Consider the following 16,039-nt stretch of genomic DNA (forward strand, 5'->3'; position numbering starts at 1 on the left):
TGGTCAGCACACCGCTCTCCTGGTCGTTATGATAGTTTTATTTGATCGGAGCCGCTACTATTCGGTCATGTAGCTCCTCAGTTGGCATCACGAGGCTGAGTGCACCCAGAAAAATGGCAACAGCGCATGGCGGCCCAGGTGGTCACCCATCCAAGTGCCGGCCACGCCCGACAGCGCTTAACTTAGATGATCTGACGGGAATCGGTGTATCCACTGTGGCAAGGTCGTTGCCAATCAGTGGATTATGGCAGACTTTAATTTTTTAAGTTCGGTCAACAATTACATCAAATATTGAAAATCAAGTTTTTTTTTGCCCCGTAAGTCGTCAGATAGGCAACGTAGGCAAGATGCAACTGGAACTTTGCCCTCGGTTAGCCATTTAGTGATAAGATCTGATCAGCTCCCTTACGTCGTATACAGATGATGTCGGTTACTGTCGACTAAAGTCATCAAAAGATAAAAACGAATTGCAAAATGAGTTTAGACAAGACATCTACATTGCACAAAAAGTGGAAAATGACCACAAACAATACACAGCGTGAGGCCCTCCATTAAAATAAATTAAATTTTGGATAACGATAAATCAAAGAAATTCAGAGGTTGTCGATTCAATTAAATAGACAGATATTACAGTTACGAACAACTTACTTGGTATTTGGCAAAGAAAATGTTGTGGGTAAGGTTGATCAAAGATAGTGTTCAAATGGTTCAAATGGCTCTGAGGTCATCAGTCCCCTAGAACTTAGAACTACTTAAACCTAACTAACCTAAGGACATCACACCCATCCATGCTCGAGGCAGGATTCGAACCTGCGACCGTAGCGGTCGCGCGGTTCCAGACTGTAGCGCCTAGAACCGCTCGGCCACCCCGACCGGCAAAGATTGTGTTTTTTGGCAGGATACGTATTGTTAGAAGGTGCAACAACTCTGTTAGAGAGACTGTCTACACTATGTTTGTCAGTCCTCTTTGTCGCAATGTGAGTTTCTTACCAGGTAGGATTGACAGAGGACATCGAAAAAATTCAACGAAGTTTAGGTCGATTTGTATTATGGCGCAATGAGCGAAAGAATGCCACGGGCATGGTAATCGAGTCGAGGGGGCAGTTACTAAGACAAAGGCTTTTTTCGTTGCGATGGAATATTTTGTTAACTTCCACGAACATAGAGAGAAATCATAGATCGCACGGGAAGGTTTTTGTTTTCATTTTTCTTATGAGCACCTGTTCAGCAGATGAGGTGTCTCACAATAACCAAAATGAACAAGTGCTCATAGCTCTTAAGGTATGCATTTTAGAACCCGTGTTTGCTGGATATTTTTTTCTTGTTTCGGTCGCTACTACCACCTTTCAGAATATGAAAAACAAAGAGCTTGCAATAGAAGAGATTTGTTTCACAGTATCGAAGATGAAGTAGTGCTCGCCGGTTAGGGTGACCGAGCGGTTCTAGGCGCTACAGTCTGGTACCGCGCGACCGCTAAGGTCGCAGGTTCGTATCCTGCCTCGGGCATGGATGTGTATGATGCCCTTCGGTTTAAGTAGTTCTAAGTTCTAGGGGACTGATGATCTCAGAAGTTAAGTCCCATAGTGGTCAGAGCCATTTGAACCATTTTATGGAAGTAGTGCTCACTGATCCTAAGGTCAGCGTTTTGATTCTTTTGCTTCGAATGATAGTTCCTGTCATGTCCCTGAATATTGACATTCATCCTGCGAGATCCTGTATAAACTCGTAGGCGATTTATGCATTCAGCACGAGTAGAATTCGCTATCTGACAAACAAAAGCTGAACGAAGCACAAAATGATCGTAAGGAGAGCAACGAGAGAAATGTTCAGTTACTTTGACAGTAAAATTTTATCAACCGATTTGACTAAGAACTCCAAGACGATCTGATCTTAAGGAAAATCAGTAAGCGGTTCGAAATCAACTATTCAGTCACTCAGTGACCATACTGGCATCGAACGGAAGGTACTAGAGTAACGCGGAAATACTGAATACGGTCTTCCGAATTGATTCACCGCGGAAAATCGTAATACAGTCTCTCATTTACATCTTCGTACGAACGTGGAAATGGCAGATATTGAAATAAGCCAGTAGTGGAAAGGCATCAGAACCAGATGCGGTACCCGTAAGATCCTACAAAGGTAATGCGAAAGAACTTGCTCCCCTTCTAGCAGTATTTTATGGTATTTCGCTGGAGCAACGAAGGGCACCTAGCGACTGGAAAAAAGCACAGGTCATTCCCGTTTTCAAGAAGGACCTTAGAAGAGATACACATCATTGTTGGCATGTGTCGTTGACGTCAATCTGTTTCAGAATTATCGAATATGTTTTATGTTCAAGAATTACGACGTTTTTTGGGAAACAAAAATCTCCTCTATGAAAGTCAACATGGATTCCTCAAGCAGAGATCTTGCTGAACTCGGGTCGCTCTGTTCTTCCACGCAATCCATAACGCTGTAGAGGACGGCGCCCAGGTTGACACCGTGTTTCTTGACTTCAGGAAGGCGTTTGACACCGTCCTGAATTGCTGTCTAGTGAAAAAATTACCAGCTTACCAAGTTTCAGACTAGATTTGCAACTGAATTCAGGAATTCCTTGCAGATACAGCTCAACATCTTGTTCTTTACGGAACCAAATCGGCAGATATGAAGGCAATTTCCGGAGTACCCCAAGGAAGTGTGCTAGGGTCGTTACTGTTTACAGTATACATAACCTATGAAGCCATTGGCAACTCTTTAAGAGTCTGCAGAGATGCTGCGGTTGTCTATAAAAAAGTAGCAACGCCAGAAGCCAGTATCCGTTTGTAGAATGGCCTATAGAGGATTGATGAATGCTGCAGGCAGGCTATGCCAGTTGACCCTGAACGTAAATTAATGTAACGTATTGCGCATACGTAGGATGAAATCTACTACCGTATAATTACACTATCAATGACTAACTGCTGGAAACAATATCGACTGTAAAATATCTATGAGTAACTATCCGGGGCTACCATATGAGGGATGACCAAATAAAACAAATAATAGGAAAAGCAGATGCTAGACTGAGATTCATAGACAGAAACTTAAGGCAATGTAATTCATCCACGAAAGAAGTGGCTTAAAAGGCGCTTTTTCGAACGATTGTTGAGTATTGTTCATCAACCTGTGACCCTTGCCAGGTAGGACTGATGGAAGAGACAGAGAAGATCCAACGAAGAGCGGCGCGTTTCGTCACGGGATCGTTTGGTCGGTACGAGAGCTTTACAGAGATGCTCGATAAACTCCAGTGACAGACGGTACAAGAGAAGCGTTGTGCATCACAGAGAGGTTTACTACTGAAATTTCGAGAGAGTACTTTCCTGGAAGAGAGCGGACAACATATTAATTCCTCCCACATACATCTCGCGAAATGATGACGATGAGAAAATTCCGTAAATTAGAGCTGATAGGGAGGCTTACCGACAATCATTCTTCCCATTCGCTATTCGCGAGTGGAACAGGGAAGGAGGGAATCAGTTGGCGATACCAGAAGTACCCTCCGCCATACACCGTCAGATAACTTGCGGAGTATTGATATATATGTATGTTTAGGGGACAAACCTTGAGTCTGCACTGCCCATTTATACGGAGAAACTTAAGTGCTATTTACACGGAAACAATGAGTTGCGAAAGTCATTTCCTGAAACCAGTGTTTTAATGCTGATGTTTGATATTAATAGGCTTCGATTGGCCAAGAATACCCTCTTTGCTAACAGTAGTCTCTTCTTTAACTCTTTCTTACTTCAACCGTTGTCTATTTCTTTGCTTCCAAACGTAGTCTTTTCGAAGCAGACGAAGTGAAGCAGTTGTTCTGTCACTTCGTCTTCTTCGTTGTTCCCAGTTTTTGTGTTATGTTTACCGCTAACCTCATTTCTGCTACTCCCCATAACTTTTAGCAGTGATTATGCAAGGCGAAAAAAGGCTCTATAAAAAGAAACAGCTGCTAACATCCATAACTACAGACCTTGGGAACAGAAAAAGATTCGTAAAAATCGGTTTGGGGCACAGCTCTGTGTGTGACCGAAACACCGCTGACAGGGATGAAGTTCGGAGAAGTTCTGGCACTCAAGTCATTTGCTTTCAAAATGTAGTGGAAGACAGCATGGATGATCCTCTGCACAAGCATTGTGCATGGGAAGCTCCCGCATCTTACTTTGGACTGGCCCCAGTTTTCAGAACAGTTTAGGTATTTCTTAGGTGTTATATTGTTGGCCTTACATCGGAGTCGTTCTGTCGAATACTTTTAGCTACGAAAGCTAACATTTTATTTATTTTGTTCACTTTTTGGTATGGTGGTAGGCAATGACCAGCTGTCGAAACTCCGATTCATCGTATTTCACCTGTGGTGAATGGCTCTGAGCACTATGGGACTTAACATCTAAGGTCATCAGTCCCCTAGAACTTAGAACTACTTAAACCTAACTAACCTAAGGACATCACACACATCCATGCCCGAGGGAGGATTCGAACCTGCGACCGTAGCAGTCGCGGGGTTCCGGACTGAAGCGCCTAGAACCGCACGGCCACCGCGGCCGGCACCTGTGGTGAGATCGGCTTTCTGACACTCTCATGTAAGCCACTCATATTCGCATGTTGATTTCAGGGGGAGCAAGTAGTAAGTACACTCACTCACCGAGGGTTCTTCCTACTGAATCACTTTTAAAATTCTTGGAGAAATGCATCATAGACAAAAAATGGTTCAAATGGCTCTGAGCACTATGGGACTTAACTTCTGAGGTTATAAGTCTCCTAGAACTTAGAACTACTTAAACCTAACTAACCTAAGGACATCACACACATCCATGCCCTAGGCAGGATTCGAACCTGCGACCGTAGCGGTCGCGCGGTTCCAGACTGTAGTGAATAGAACCGCTCGGCCACCTCGGCCGGCGCATCATAGACACTGTGCTGTCTTACAATATATTTCTTCACAACCGGTTTCGATCATGGACCATTCTCACAGTGGAAAAACATGTCATACATGCTATTTAACCAGAAAAGTAATCGCCATTGCTGACTTGAAATGTCATAAATGATACTTAACGCCGTAACACCGGCTTAAACAAGCAGAAAACATTGAAAATATGAAAACATGTAGCACCATTGGTGAGGCGCAATACCAGTGGGTTAACAAACAAGTCGCTCAAAAACCATTTCATGGAAATAAATATTTCATTAGTGACTGGTTGCAGTTATCTTTATGTACGCTTAAGAGGCAAAGAAACTGGCACACCCACCTAATATCACGTAGGGCCCCCGCAAGCACACAGAAGTGCCGCAACACGACGTGGCATGGACTCGATTAAAATCTCAAGTAGGAGGGAATTGACACCATGAATCCTGCGGGGCTGTCCATAAATCAGTAAGAGTAACGAGGGAGTGGAGATCTCTTCTGACTAGCACGTTGCAAGGCATTCCAGATATGACTACTAATGTTCGTCTCTGGGGAGTTTGGTGGCTCTAGCGGAAGTGTTTAACCTCAGAAGAGTGTTTCTGAAGCCACTCTGTAGTAATTCTGAAAGTCTGGGGTGTCACATTGTCCTGCTGGAATTGCCCAAGTTCGTCGGAATGCACAATGGACATGAATGGATACAGATGATCAGTCAGGATGGTTACGTATGAATCACTTGTCAGAGTCATATCTAGACTATCAGGGGTCTCCCATCACTCCAACTGCACACGCCACCGACCATTACAGAGCCTTCATCAGTTGAACATGCAGCGTCTATGGATTCATGAGGTTGTCTCCACAGCTGAACACGTCCATCCGCTCGACACAACCTGAAACGAGACTCGTCAGACCAGGCAACATGTTTCCAGTCATCAGTAGTCCAACGTCGATGTTGACGGGCCCAGGCGAGGCGTAAAGCTTTATGCCGTGCAGTCATGAAGGGTACATGAATAGGCCTTCGGCTCCGAAAGCCCATATTGATAATGTTTCATCTAATGGTTCGCACCTGGACACATGTTGATAGCCCAGCAATCTGCTGCAATTTGCAGAAGGGTCGCACTTGTGTCACGCTGAACGATTGTCTTCAGTCGTCGTTGGTGCCGTTCTTGCAGGATCTTTTTCCGGCAGTAGCGAGGTCGGAGATTTGATGTTTTACCGGATTCCTGAAATTCACGGTACAGTTGTGAAATGTCGTGTGGGAAAATCCCCACTTCATCGCTACCTCAGAGATATTCTATCCCATCGCTCGTGCGCCGACTGTAACACCACGTTCCAACTCACTTAAATCTTGATAACCTGCCATGTAGCAGCAGTAACCGGTCTAACAACTGCGCCAGACTTTTGTCGTCTCCGGTCGCAACGCCGTACACTGCCTGTTTATATATCTCTGTATTTGAATACGAATGCCCATACCAGTTTCTCTGGCGCTTCAGTGAACATTCAATTAATATACGGTCTCGGTATTCAAAAATTTGCGTATTAAATATGCTTAAACTTAATCTGAAAGATTTCATCAGTAGTGGAGTGAGTATTAATTGTTCAGTTAGTCCATAAGAAATCTTCACCCTTGTCGGGAGTGTTTAACCGTCGGAGAAACAGTGCCATACTTGTGTTTGACTCATCTGGTGTTTACGTCTCTCTTTCCGTTGTCCGGCCCGCTTTAATCAGATGGGCACGTGGTTCACAAATTACGTGGGCTTTGTGGTCGTTTATGGCGTGAGAGGTCACGAGGTCCCGCTGAGGCTATCGCCGCGAGGTGACCCATTGAAGGCCGTGCTTTTGGACGAACGAGAGTCTGCACGTGCCGGCGTTTTCGAGTTTTATTTAATTTCTGGCGGGGAAGGAGGTTTCTGTTCTAAGGTCAATGTGCTCGGAGGATAAATGTTACAACACAACGTGACAGTACTCGATAACAAGGTTATTTAGGGTCAATATTTTGGCTGTCAGAATCAGCGGTAGCAAGTATGACGCGGAGGTCCGTGGAGCATGTGGCACTATGAGTCATTTGCCGTCGAAGTGAACTGAGAGATAACACGGAAGAGCCCTGTAGTGTGCGTGGGGACATCCGGAATCTTCCTTTGGACTGGCGCCAGTTTTCCTCTTAATGCAGACATTTTACAGGTGGCATAATGTTTCTGAGTCTATTCGAGTACTGTTGGTTACGAAAGCTCACATTTCTCTATTTTACTCACTTTTTGGTAATTCTGTTGACGATAACAGCTGTCAAAATACTGCAGGGAGGGAGATTAGAGGTTAACGTCATTAGACACGGAGCGAAAGCTGGGATTACGAAAAGACAGGGAACGAAATCGGCCGTGCCCTTTTCAAAGGAATCTTCCCGGCATTTGCCTAGAGCGATTAACAGGAATTACGGAAAACCCAAATATGGATGGCCGGACGCGGATTTGAGCCGCCATCCTCCCGAATGCTAGTCCACTGTGCTAACCACGGCGCCACAAGGCTTGGTCCCTAAAGCTGAGTCATCAAATTCAGCCTGTAGTGACAGAGGCTTTCTCACCACACTTATACGAGGTGCATTCAGAAACGTGCGGCTTGTTTTAAAATACGCACGCACTCGTTGTGAATGCTTGGAAGAGATGGCAGCACTGTACGACACATAAAACCACAGCGGCACCGGCGAGAGTTGGGACTGTTGTTGATGAATTGCCGACATATTCATTTACGTGGCTTGACACAGACTGATATTAATCTCCAGTTTAGTGATACATGTGGTGATGATGTCGTGGATGTGCCTAACGTGCGTTCATGGAAGCGTCAGTTCAAAGAATGTAGAACAAGTCAGCTCAAAGAATGTAGAACACGTCAGCTCAAAGAATGTAGAACATCGTACGTCAATAAAGAGAGACAACATCGGCCTCGCACCAGCCGGTTAGACGACTTGATCAAGCAATTGGAGAAAGTTGTTTTGGAGGATCGCCGAATGAGTGTGGAGCACATCGCCTCCAAAGTTGGCATTTCCTTGAGATCTGTGAACACAATCCTGCATGGAGGCTGAAAATGCGAAAAGTGTTCTCGAGGTGGGTGTTACGAATGCTGGTGTATGACCAGAAGAGTGTGCTCGTGACATTTTGCCAGGCAATGTTGACACATGATGGGACTTTATTTTCATATATTTTGACAATGGGTGATCCTGAAACAAAGAGCCAGTCAGCTCAATGAAGCACACGCACTCACCACCAAAGAAATTTCGGGTAAGCGTCAGTGATGGTGGACATGACGTAATCCTAACTCATTGGTTCCAAAGGGCACTGTGGTGACAGGTGCTTAATACCAAGAAATTTTCGAAGAACAAGCTCCTAACAGCAATCCATGAAAAATGACCAGAAAAGGCTGCAAGTGAGCTCTTTCACCGAGCAAGGCACCTGGGGATAGGGCTAACGCGACGCTGCAGTTTCTTCGTGACAGCAAGTCTGACGTGATTTATCGTGCTACGCAATCATCTGATCTGACTCCCAGTTACTTTCGGCTGGTTCCAAACACACTTTCCGTGGTCGCAAATTCACTAGCCGTGCCGCTATTGCATCAGCGTTTTTCCAGTGGTCTAACCAAACTCCTAAAGATACTTTCACAGCCGCTCTGGAATCACGGCATCGTCGTTGTGAGGAGATTACATCGAGAAATGACACAAGTTTCACAGTTTTCGCGTGATTACTTTGTTAGGAAAAAATCGGAGTTGTTATAATCTGCATGCACCTATTATATGCACATATATTTCGGAAGACGTATGTAGTAAGTAAAGTTGATCACAACCCAAAAGTTGATACCATATTGCTTTATTAGATGTAGTCGTGTTGGAAGTCGAGATTGCATGAGTCCCAGATGTGTTCAGTTAGGAGGAGTTGGTGGTCAAGAAGTCAACGTGAGTTTGCTATCATGCTCCTCAAACCATTGTATCAGGATTCTGACGTTATAACATGGACAGTTATACGGTTATCCTGCTGGAAGATCTCATCGCCCTCTGGGAAGACATCAGGCGTGAAGGGATGCAGGTGGTCCTTAGTCACGTTCACGTAGTCCACAGTTCATTTTGCCTTCGGTTACTACCACAGGTGCCATGGAAGCCCTGGTGAATGTCCCTGATACAGCCCTCGCTGACCAGCGTCCATGGCGTGGTGCATGTTTCATGCAGCTGTTCGCATAGATGATAGAGTACCTGGACACGACTGTCGTCCTGGTGTAGCAAGAAAAGCGATTCATCGAACCAGGTGACACATTTCCATTGATCCACTGCTCAACCTCGATGACCCTGTGCCAACTGCGATCGTAACTGATGGGAACACGTAATGGTCGTCTGCAATAATGAGAAACACGTTGTTGCCCTATCGTGGTTTCACCGTCCATCAACTACTTTCCATTGATGCTTGCGACAGTAGCGTGTTACAAGACGGTCATTCCCAGGGGCCGGGCCATAGATGCTTTCCCTCAAGTCAGTGGATTTTCCTAATTGCGGTCGATGTTGTCGCGGCTATGGCTCCACTTGTACAAGACATAACGGGTGTATCTGCACATATATCTGCTGGTGATTGGGGACGGTATACTGAACAACATTAGACTAAGATTTACGCCATTTTCTGACTAATAATTGTAGCTGTGTTGGCAGTAGAATATTTTTAGTTTGGTTAGTACCTACACGTACTTACAAGCCGTTGAGAACCAAAGTGGTCTACATCAAAATAATTAGTTTTTGAGTACATATCACTCAGTTTATTCACAATTAGATTAGATTACATTAATTATTCATTCCATAGACCCACAAAAGAGGGGATCCTCCTGGATGTGGAACATGTCAGATAAACAAATTACAAAAATGTAATTAGAAAAACTTGAGTTTCATTAATTTTATGATCCTCAGTCAATAAACAGAAATCATGTACATGAATGAAAATTAAACTTCTAATATTTACAGGTTTAATACTTACATCTGCTTTCATTAAATGCATCATTCACACAGTAGCTATTTACTTGGCTTTTACAACCAAGTATTGTCGAAAATTAAAGTAAATTATTCATTTCAATGATCGTCAGTTAAGAACAGTCAAATTATGTACAAGATTTAAAATTAAACTTCCACTATTTACAGACTTAAGACTTACAACTGCTTTCCATACATCCATCTTTCACACAGTAGGTAGTTACTTGGCTGTTACAATCAACTATTGTCAAAAATTAAAGTATAATAAATTAATGGTCTACTGCTCTTGTTGAGAAATTCATGGATGGAATAGAAGGAGCTGACCACCAACAATTCTTTTAAATTATGTTTAAATTGCGCCTTGTCTGAAACTAAACAATGTATAGGAATTTGTGATGGAGAGGTTGTATAAAGATAGCTCTCATTGGAGCCGCTTGAGAGCACCAAATGCATTCTTCCTCTGACGCCAGAGTGAAATGCGCCCGCGGAGGTAATGGTATAAATCAACGGGCAAGGCCACGCGGTCGTGTAGTTCTGTGTTGTTTATTTACGGTCTAAAATAAAAAAAGGCGTTGTAATAGTGCTAGTAAGTATTAGATTAGTGTGGTGCCGGCACGGTAGCTCAGCGTGTTCGGTCAGAGAGCTGGTGGGCCTCTGGAAAAAAAAAAAAAAAAAAAAAAAACTGAGTGGAAGGATCAACAAACGACCTTGACCAGATGTCACGTGACGTCCGAAACGACCAAACACAACGATCAACAACGAACAAAATGCAAAAAACAAAACAAAAAATAGCTGGTCAGCGCGACAGAATGTCAATCCTGAGGGCCCGGGTTCGATTCCCCGCTGGGTCGGAGATTTTCTCCGCTCGGGGACTGGGTGTTGTGTTGTCCTAATCATCATCATTTCATCCCCATCGACGCGCAAGTCGCCGAAGTGGCGTCAAATCGAACGGTCTACCCATCAGGAGGCCCTAGTCACACGACATTTACATTTTAGATTTGTAATATCGGTTGGCTTTATGTACATTTGGGATGAGACTACGGCATCAAAGGTTTCCAAAGAAGTAGTTCCTGCCTTCTAAAGCATGTAGAATTCCATGCCTATGATGCTAATCACGTAACAGCATACAGTGACGCAGCAACTGCTCAAAATCAGAATTCTAAACTTGCGCCAATTTGGGTAGAGATTGTAAAGAAATCAAAAAATGAGATCCAAAAGTTTATGTTATCGGGACACTCCTTTCTACCAAACGACTGGGATTTCAGAGGTATCGAGACAAAATCAAGAACCGCCCAAATTTTCACTACTTATCATTGGTGTTATGTCATTCAAAAGGCAAGGAGAAAACAACCCTTTACCGTTTGTATAATGTCCCTTAATGACTCTGTTTCAACGAAGGAGCTAGAGAAAAGTGTGATTTAGAAAGAATACCACGCAAAACGAAAAGCTGAATTGGCTTCACGTTCGATGGCTTCGTTTCCAGAACGACTGCCCACATCTCGTTTTCCGCAAAGAATCTCTTGATGCAGGAAACTCTTCCAAAATTTTGGATATTACAACGTCATATCGTGCTCGTGGCCGTCCTCGCTTGTCTAGTATACAACTCATCCCACTCAACAATGCTGCGCGACCTGTCACCGAGGCAGAGGACACTTTTTCCGTGCATCGCTCAGGTGCAACACGTTTTCTTCAACCAACTGAGAACTGCAAGTTCGGCTCAGGAATCTGATCCTGGACGTGTTGACCCTTTGGGGGAGGAAGATGATATGGACGGTGAAATAAACAGGCTCTTGAAATATCAGCATGACAAGGATTACATTTTATGGAATTTCGACATTTAGAAACAATAGTTTATTTATAATCCATAGATGAAGGCACTGCAGAACTATTAGACAGACTCTGTAGGTAGCGTTCTAGTAATTAACAAGAATAATGCAATTATTTTGACTCAATTGTGACAGAAAAGTATGTAAGGGGGGAGGGCAATAAATGCAGACTCACATTTACTATATCAAATTGTGTTTATATTTTATAAATAAATTGCAATTATGGGGATTAACAGACAGCGTATTCCCTCTCTGGTATTCAACTTCACCAAAACGTTTATAAGAAGAGTGGTACAACTTTTGATTTATACCACTTTATATTTCAGTAGGAGGATAGGCCGGTTCTAGGTGCTTCAGTCCGGAACCGCGCGACTGCTACGGTCGCAGGTTCAAATCCTACATCGGGCATAGATGTGTGTTGATGTCCTTAGGTTAGTTAGGTTTAAGTAGTTCTAAGTTAGAGGGGACTGATGACCTCAGATGTTGAGTCCCATAGTGCTCAGAGCCATTTGAACCATATGATAGGAGTAGTCCACTTAGTGGTGTAATAAGGACCGTGCAAAAAAACATGAGGTAGTAAATTATGTTACGTGTTTTTGGGAAGGGTGTTCGACGCAGAGAAGAAACAACCAACACACTGATATGTGTGCATATTAGGGTACCACACATAAAAATATCTGCAATTATACCCATTATGCCCCGTATTCCTTCCGTACTGAGTAATGCGCCTGCAGCGCCCCTGGGTGGCCTTCAGTCTCAAGTCGGGCTCTGGTTATAATTTTTTGATTCATTACTGCTAAATTACAATTTTGGCCTCATTAACTTGACGAAAGCAAATCTGGAACACGGGCGATATCAAGGGAAATTTTTAACGAAGTGTGGTATCCATAATCTTGAATCAGCTGTCAATAAGTCGACTGTCTCAGTGCCAGAAAGAGAGCTAGTAGATACTGAACAGCTGAATGTAAGGTGTCTTTGGAATCTGAAGCTTTATTTTTACGTCAGGAAGTCATAAAGCTACAAATCAATAGTAGACACAGAGACTGAAGTCCAAGCTCCAAGACGAAAGTAATTATCTCCAAGAACTGCACCGAACAACTAGTATTCGCTTGCAGGTTTGCATGCAGACACTGTGGCGTTACTGAAAGCGGTACGAGATAAGGTCATTGCGATGAGGAAGTACCGGACGTACATTCTGAAAGAGCCACGAATGTGTGATAGCTGCAGTGAGCGTGAGGATAAAAAAAAGACGCTATCACACTTTACATCCGGATAAAAAACCCTGGCATCCACGGTATATTTGAAAATGCATGATGAGGTCACCAGAATAATCCACCAGAAGCTGGGACTGCAGTATCAGTTAACGGAAGACTTTGATCCATACTACAGACATGATCATTTTACTGTTGTAGAAAAAGAAGAATTCAGAATTTACTGGAACCTCATTATACAGCAGTAACTGGCAAAGCAATCCTTTGTAGTCGAACTGGCATAGCCGTGATTTATAAAACTGAGCAGGTCGTTCTCGTAATAATCATCCGTTGTAATCGACCTGACAGCGATGAGTGAAGATCGGCACGTCGCGTTCCACATAAACACCGCTGTGGCCAGCACCCTGAGTTTCAGACATATTTATATGTTCAAATTGTGATGTCTTATAATGAAGAGAATTAAATGCTCTATGTGAAAGATGAAGTGCCTATAACAAGTTATGCCAACGAACACGTTTTAAACCAAAACCTTGACATTCTCCTGTAAGCTGAAATGTGCCTCAAGTTGTTGAGCCAACAAAGACGTCGAAATACAGCGAATGCAGACAATATGTTAAGTAATGGAAATTACTTGATTGATCTTTATCTCAGTTTTTATCTTACGAAAAATTCAAATGAATAATTTGCTAGGTTTACAACAAAAATTAACTACTCAATACGAATATAGAGGTTCCAACCTGTACAACAGTTCGTTGGGTTCTTGTGTAGCATAGTTACCTTTACGATAGCTTGTTATTTAACCGTTATCACTACATCAGTATCATGCAAAATGAGTATGCCAATAAATACTAATAATAAAAAAAGTAATGTCATGGAAACACGAGAAACTGCTCTTATAATGCTAATTTTTATCCCTTGATACTCATTTTCTTGACAGAAGAAATACGGGAGCACTAAGTGGAGCCTCTAGATTAAATAAAAAAATTGAGAACGAAACTGCAATTTTTTGCCTACTCTACTATCAAATGTGAACTTTGTTTTGCGGCAGTCACATTGGAGATGGCAGTAAAATGTAAATTAATTTCCAGAGCGTCATCATTTTCAACGCGACGGAGAGATAAATGATTACTTCACGTTTGTAGTATCTCGGTTGTCTTGCGCAGCCAGTTGCATGAACGATGCACTGAACGTTATGTAGAAGTGCGGTACGCCTTGAGCTAATCGCTGAAATGGCGACCGAATAACTAGTAAGTATTCACACTGTTTTGGAGAGTACGCGAGGCAGCAAACTGCAAATACAGATAGCTTGCAAAGAGGGAAAGAAAAGTGAATTCGACCAATGTTACTGTTGCTGATCGACTCCTAGTCTGAGTGACGGTAACAAGAGAGTGCTTGTGAGAATTTCGCTGGAGCAGGTAAACTTGTTTACGCGACTACTTTCACCGATGTAGCTACCTGAGTCCATGTCGGCTAAGGTTAGCCTACTGTCCGTTCCATCTGTTTTCTGAAGGTCTGAGCTGCAGACAATAGAGTTGTTTGTGCGCGTTCTTCAAGGAGACCTGAAGTCTGCTTATGTACGAAGTTTTACTACACCAGCACAAAGACGAAGGTCGAGTCGCTACAAAGTGTGGCACTGAGGACGAGAACGGAGAGCTCTGGACTGTCAACATCTGAACTGGTCCTACTCTTAATTTTTCTAAGTAGATGATGTTTTCTTGTGAATTTATCTTAGCCTCAGAACTGATTAATGCCATGGAGAATACTTGCCGAGCCACGCGTTGCCACTTGCAGTCCCTACATTATCTTTCTAAATTTGCCTCACACATCCGCGCCGGCCGGGGTGGCCGAGCGGTTCTAGGCGCTACAGTCTGGAGCCGAGCGACCGCTCCGGTCGCAGGTTCGTATCCTGCCTCGGGCATGGTTGTGTGTGACGTCCTTAGGTTAGTTAGGTTTAAGTAGTTCTAAGTTCTAGGGGACTGATGACCTTATAAGTTAAGTCCCATAGTGCTCAGAGCCATATGAACCATTTTTTGAACCACACACCCGTCCCCGGAACCTAGGTTGCTAACGCACGATTGTAATGTGGCACTCGTGTCGGAGGTGGCCGTTTCGAATCCTGGTAGTGGAAAAAATTTACACTACTAATATATGGCCGGCATGAAGAAGAGGTCCTGGCGTAAGGTTCCCTGTTACCAGACTTTTCCCCAGTGTCATGAACTAAATTCCAAAACACTCTTGAGTGTCTAGTGGAGTGAAGGGTTCTGATGGGGCATTAATTACGATGACCCCCTTGATGCTATTCGAGTAGATTAGGCTATGTACCGGCGCCGCGTTTGATCCTACCCCTTCTCTCAACATCAGAGAATACAAACATGACCACACGGTATACACACATGCATTTCAGACCCCTGAACTTAATAGATATTTCTTTATCTTACTCGCTATGATGTGGAATGAACCGCCGGCCGGTGTGGCCGATCGGTTCTAGACGCTTCAGTCCGGAACCGCGCGACCGCTACGGTCACAGGTTCGAATCCTGCCTCGGGCATGGATGTGTGTGATGTCCTTAGGTTAGTTAGGCTTAAGTAGTTCTAAGTTATAGGGGACTGATGACCTCAGATGGTAAGTCCCATAATGCTCAGAGCCATTTGAACCATTTGTGGAATGAACCACCTAATTCACAAATATAATACACTTCCTCAATGAAGAAAAAAAAAATGGGACTGTGCTGACCAATTTTCCAGTGGGTGCTTTATACGGAACACTGTCTGCTATCTCTCTCTTCCTCCTCCCTCTCTCTCTCCCTCCCACCTTTCCCCCTCCTTCTCTCCCTCTGTTATCTATACAGAAGGGAGTACGTACAATGTCACATTCCACCTGTTACGTGCAACCATTGTACTAGCACTTGCCTCCCTATTCCTCGATTCCTTAAATAACCGATCGCCCACGTATAAAATAGCTTCAAAGGTCACGGTTGCTTTTCGTCATCGTAATGTTCAGATCTTATTTTTAACTGTTTTGATAGGGCCCGCCACAAATTCCTTTCCTGTGCCATCCTTTTCATCTCAGAGTAGCAATTGCAAACAACGCCTGAATTATT

At 43.6% G+C, this 16,039-nt stretch overlaps 1 protein-coding gene and 1 pseudogene across 1 annotated transcript in view; both read right to left on the minus strand.

Annotated features, from left to right (window-relative positions):
• Positions 1-16,039, minus strand: part of LOC124781001 (protoheme IX farnesyltransferase, mitochondrial) — a 271,734-nt gene that overhangs the window by 203,507 nt on the left and 52,188 nt on the right. The gene's annotated exons all lie outside the window — the stretch shown is intronic.
• Positions 115-232, minus strand: LOC124727850 (annotated as a pseudogene).

This window comes from Schistocerca piceifrons, chromosome 1 (assembly GCF_021461385.2).
Source record: "Schistocerca piceifrons isolate TAMUIC-IGC-003096 chromosome 1, iqSchPice1.1, whole genome shotgun sequence".
In the NCBI taxonomy this organism is placed as follows: Eukaryota; Metazoa; Arthropoda; class Insecta; order Orthoptera; family Acrididae; genus Schistocerca; species Schistocerca piceifrons.